At 29.4% G+C, this 6,243-nt stretch overlaps 1 pseudogene; it reads right to left on the bottom strand.

The window, feature by feature from the left end:
- The window catches only part of LOC112006416 (chitinase-like protein 1), a 12,138-nt pseudogene extending 8,095 nt beyond the window's left edge, over positions 1-4,043 (bottom strand).
- Positions 4,044-6,243: the final 2,200 nt, after the last annotated feature.

The raw sequence follows: 6,243 nt of genomic DNA on the forward strand, positions 1-6,243 counted from the left end.
TTTCTGGATTGGTACTACATGAACGTGCTCTATGGAGATCTTGTTTGTGGTCATGGTGATATGAGTCCATGAACAACATTATCTCCCATTACTATATTACCTTGATCTTATGGGGTGTTGGCAGAGAAAGAGCTGGGCCTCAAGAAGTGCTTAGTTGTGCTAAGCAAGTTGCTTTCAATCCATCTTTCTCCTCACCTCCTTGAGCTTTGTTTGGTTTTGATGGATAGTTTGCCCTTTGTTGAACTAATCATTTTTTAAGGAGGTGCATTTATAAGGTTCTCTGAACCTATCATGTAACAAAAGGAAATGATCAAACATTAAGGGAGAGTAATTGTACGTATAAATTATGTGTGTTTGTGTCTGCATGTGATGCTATACTTGCTTGAAGGTCAAGAGTTTGTATTTAGTGATTTGTAACAGCCTTTTGCTAGTGTTGTGCGGCTATTAAGATGTAATTTTTGTTTTCAAGTTCTTAATATTTTGTAACTATTTAGCGTGAATTGTATATGAAAGTTTCTAGGCCTGTATACCCTGCATTTTAATTGTGAAATCTTGGAATATCCCATTTTTGCGCTTCCATTTTTTTTTAACAAGCATTACGTACAAAAAAAATGTGCATTTATTCTGGACTAAGATTAACAGAAATGAAAGAAATATGTTGTTAATTGAAACTTCTCAGATGCCAAGATCAACTTGATACAATTTGAGATATAATTTTTTTTTTTGAGAAGAAAGTTGGTCTAAGAAATTAATTTTGAATATTAAAAATGATAAAATCATATTTAAAATTGACCATGTCGCAAAAGAATTAACTGGATTAGCTATAATAACAATTGAAAAATAAATGTTAGTAGAATTTTAATAATAGCTCTACCTATTGTGGCATTTTCTTAAAACGCTGTAGTAGAGTATCTATAGCTGAGATTTAAAAAGTGCCGGCTTTAAACTGTCTTAACAGGTTAACTTCTTCTGGAAGTTTCTAAAAGACTTGTATTAGGTCTCCCTATAGTCGCAGTTTTCAAAGCAGGTGAAAAAAGAAGAAAAAAAAAACAGTTTTTTGTAGTGCAAACACATACTCAACATTTTTGCATCTTGAAAAGTTAGAACAAATATATTTTTAAATAAAAAAAATCAAATTATAAATATTATGCAACTAATATTTAAATATAACCAAAAAAAAAAAAAATAGCCACCTTAAATATTCACTTTAGACCCCACAATGAGTTGAGCCAAACTTGACTAAAAGAGATGCAATTATTTTGGTCCAGCTAAACATAAAAGAAGGGAAGTTGTTATTGGATTTCCTTACACACTCAGCGTGTACGGTGTATTCATTGTTGGACTTGAATTGTGTGTAAAAAGATAGAGAAAACAAGAAGGATGTTTATGATTGACTTCACTTTCATTATACATCAATATAACTTAATATATAAAAAAAAACTTCCGTATATTAAAATGAAATTATGAAAATGTTTTGTGCCTTTGGTTTTATATCTCTTACAATATTCAAATCTATCTCTCTCTTGGTAACGGTTGAATTATAAATAAATAAATAAATATTATGGAAACAAATAGTAAACAAATATTATGTCCATAAATATTTACTTGCATGGCGGTCAATTAAGCGTGTCACATACGTGTGTAAAGGGCAATCACCAAGCCGTCAATTGTACAGGAAGCTTAATTATTCTCCTTACATTAAAGAAGTCAAATTTTTTTTTTGAGAAGATTAAAGAAGTCAAATTGGTCCCTCTATGTGTGCCACAGCATCAATCCAATGTGAACGAAATAATGTGGCTGACAGTTTTTTAAAAAAATTGTCTTTATCTTTATCTTTCTCAATTTTCTTTTTAACCTTTTTTTAGTAATTAATTTTCGAAGAAATTTAATTTTAATCTATGGTTGAGAGATTGTTTCAAATTCAGTCTATACTTTTAGAAGTTCCATGGTAAATAATTTAATTGTTAAGAATTTTGTAATTCAATTAATAATTCTTTATAATCTGTATATCTATCTATATATAATAATATAATAATAACAGATAAAGCTGAGAGAAACTTAAATTAAAATTTTGAATTAGAGTTTTAATTTTGCGCCATGTGTCTTATCTAATCTAAGTTTTTAAATTTTTTTGCTAAGTGAGTTAATTTAATGTCAAATTTGGATTTCAATTAGAGTTTAATTTTAAGACCTGTGTGCCATCTAATCTAAATTTTTTAATTTTGTATCAAATGAGTTAATTTAGTGTAAAAAAATGAATTCAATATAAGTAAACCATAAAAAATAATAATAATAATAATAATTTTTGAATGATTTATATTTATGAGTTTTTTTTTTCTGTAAAACTAAAAATAATTCAAGTTTATAAGTTAAATATATATATATATATATATTAATAAGTAAAGCTGAGAGAAAATTCAATTAGATTTTAAATTAGAATTCAATTAGAGTTTAATTTTGCACCACGTGTTTCATCTAATCAAAATTTTTAAATTTTAAACCAAGTTAGTTAGTTAAGTGTAAAAATTGGATTTCAATTAGAGTTTAATTTTACGGTACGTGTTCCATTTAATCGAAGTATTTTTAAATTTTTGAACCAAGTTAGTTAGTTTAGTGTAAAAATTGGATTTCAATTAAAGTTTAATTTTATGACACATGTTCCATCTAATTGAAATTTTTTAATTTTTGTGCCAAATGAATTAATTTAGAGTAGAAAACGAGGAGTCCAATATAAATAAACTATAAAAAACATAATCATTTGTCTATCACTATATATAAAATTAGAGGAAGAGAGAGTTTGAATGATTTTATATTTATGAGCTTTTTTTTTTTTTTTTATACTAAAAACAATTCATTTGGCAAAAAAATTATATATATATATATATATATAATAGGTAAAGTTTAGAGAAAATCTAATTAGATTCTACAATTGAAGTTCAATTTCGCATCATGTGTCCTAAATTATTTATTTTTAGAGAGAGTTTTATTTCTTAATTTTGTAATCAAATGTGGGTTCATATCATAAATATCCATTCAAATGAGCTATTGTATATAAAAATCAAAAAGTTTAGAATTAATTAATATAAAAATATTTAAAATGGAAAAATTTACATTTTCTATCTAATAATATTCTTACAAGTCTTTTAAAAAAGTAAGAATGACTATCAATAATATTTAAATTATATATATAAGATTATTATACTATGCTTCTTGATGTGTATCTTTTAAGTATTTCCATGCATATGCATGGAGTTATAACCAGTTTCTATATAAATGTTTACTGTTTAAACCTCTCCTCTCTTGTTATAATTATTGAATTATTAATATAAAACAAAATTAAATCTTACAATTTCAAAACTATTTCAACTCAAACTATAAAGTCATTACTGTTAGGAACTAGTGGTCATAAACTATTCAAACTTAAACCATAAACTCATTAATCTTCAACATAAAGAAAGCACAACAAAGTCTGGGGAAGAAAACAAGCAGTGTTTGGGATATATCTCAGTAAGGGTTTGGTGGGCGAGAAAAGCTGCAACTTCCTTGGTCCCAAAGAACGTCCAATTCATGTAGGTAGTACCAAAGCCATAGGGCTGGTAGAGAGCAGAGGCGGTGATAAAAGACTGGTAGTCCAAAAATCCCTTGTTTGCATGGGTCTCAACCTCAAGGGAGTTACGGTTCGAGAAGATGTTCTCAAACTGGTCGGTCTTTAAGTAGTCCCTAACGGCACCGCCACAGCATGTGCCCCCGCCCTTGTTCGAGCCCCGATTATATGTACTGCCTTTTGGTACACCTTGACAGCATGTGCCCCCGCCCCCGGCCCTGACCGTGCCCCCAGTAACTGGCTTAGGCGTTGCTGTCAAAGAAGCTCCTGGTGAACCCGGGTTTTTGGGCGCTGTTCGATGCACGTTGCATTTAGGACAGTCCTTTTTAGGCAAACCTGCTGCTGCTACATTCCACGAAGAGTACTCGTCACAATTCACAAGAAGCGCTAATGTAAATGCCAATAATATTGTCAAGGGCACAGACCACTTATACTCCATTAGTTTTGCAATATTAATTAACAAGCTTGGTGAAGAGTGGAGAAAGTCTGAAATTTCACTAATTAAGGAGGTTGTCAGAAGAACTTGCTCCCTATAAACTTGGAAGGTGCTGTGATGGCTGCTGAGAGAAAAGATTGACAACTGCAAGTCAATAAAGTATTATCTATCTTCTTCTTTTTTTGGTACTTTTGACCGATCAATAAAGATATTAGTAACCTTTTAAATAATAAACAAAATCTTTTTTGAATAATATTGATAAATAGATATGCTTAATAAATCATAGCCGAAGTTCCTTTTGGACCACAGAGGCTTAACGAGTCTCATCACTGCAGAATGTTTTGCTTTTGTAAATTCTTGTTTACTTGAAGAGGATACAAGTAAGAAACGCGTGAATTCTGCATTCTTTTGGGACATGTTAGGGATATGATTTTTTTTTTTTAATAATAATTGAATTTACAAATTTTTATTGGTATTTTTCTTGACCTATTAATGACATTACTTTATTATTAACAATTAAAAATTGTTATTTATGAAGTATTTTGTGAAAATTATCGTGACTCTAAAGTCTATTCTTAGCTGGGCAGAGGCTTTAGTCTGGTGGTGTGTTGGGCACAGATCTAATCTAAACTTATTTGGACCTTCAAAATTTGAACCAAGTTTGTAATTTGAGTAGTTGTACTCTACACCTTGCATAACAAACTCATTTTCAAAATCCGTAACTTCATAATATAATGATATCTTCTTCTTCTTTTTTTAAAATATTATATATATATATATATATGCAAAGTGGAAGCTTAGATATCAAGATTGATTGTGAAAATATTATGAACCTAAAAAAATCTACACAACAAGTAAAAAAAAAAAAATATATATATATATATATACACACACATAATCAGATAGAACAGAAGAAAATATCTTTAATTATTTGATATATAAATTTTGTTTAATTACAGTCATGTTAGAGCTCAAAATTGTTTGAAGCTGGTCCTTGCATGATGGCATCTGAAAATTTCGAATGACAAATATATTTCTTTCATTTATGTCAACCTCAGAGAAAATAAATTCACATTTTCTTTTGTACCTAACCAAGCGCAAAAAACGAGATACGTTCCAAGATTTCACAACTAAAATGCTTATTATACAAACATTAAAAAGGTTTGCATCAGCGGTTCTATTTCCTTGCATAGATTCAAATGGAGTTTGAAAAACAAGTTTATTTATGATTTTACACCAACGTAGTTGACCATTTGTGTAGCACACTTGTCTATTAGAATTATAGTTAGGAAATGATGAACTTAATTACTCAACCATAATTCTAACACTTTCCTCAACATTACAAGTGCCTTTTATGAGGCAAATGCTCAAATTTGTGATAAATCACCAATTTTCCAAAAAAGCTTAAATTATTAGAAAATGATGAATTTAACCACTTAATTATAATTCTAACACTTCCTCTCAACATTATGAAACCCTTGCTAAGAGGCAAATCCTCAAATTTGTGATAAATCAACGATTCTCCCAAAAACTTAAACTTAGAAAATGATAAACTTAATCACTTAACTTTAATTCTAACACCTCTCTTCAAATTACAAGGCCTTGTTAGGAGGCAAATGCTCAAATTTGTGACAAATCACCGATTGTCTCAAAATCTTAAATTGTTAGGAAATTATATTTTAATCACTTAAGTATAATTCTAACACTTCCCCTTATTTATGGATCTAAACTCTCCCTTAATAAGCAGGGACTAACATNCTCCCTTAATAAGCAGGGACCTAACATGTGACATTTTTAAGATTTTAAATGAAATGTAGAGTAATGTTAAGGATTGCACTAAAGATCTCCTGTTCTGATACCATAATGAATTACCTATTGTACCAAAAGTTTAAACTATTTGAAAATTGAGAATTTAATTACTTAAACATAATGCTAAGGAATGTGTGAGACAAAAAAACCATCAAGAGGAGACTTTGCAATTTGGTGCATGGTTGTTTCCCAACTGAGGATACTGAAATGTTCAGTGCTTAAGAATCATGATAAACCTAAGAAGGGTGAAGATGATGGTATACTTGATGATGATGTTAGTGGGAAAAAAAAAAAAAAAGGTTTACTTCTAAACCGGTGTGAAGAAATATTTTCTAATCCATTACCTGACAATTGATATAATAAAACTACCCATACATACTTTTGGCCCCATAAG

Source organism: Quercus suber, unplaced genomic scaffold, assembly GCF_002906115.3.
Source record: "Quercus suber isolate HL8 unplaced genomic scaffold, Cork oak 2.0 scaffold_1161, whole genome shotgun sequence".
NCBI classification, from domain to species: Eukaryota; Viridiplantae; Streptophyta; class Magnoliopsida; order Fagales; family Fagaceae; genus Quercus; species Quercus suber.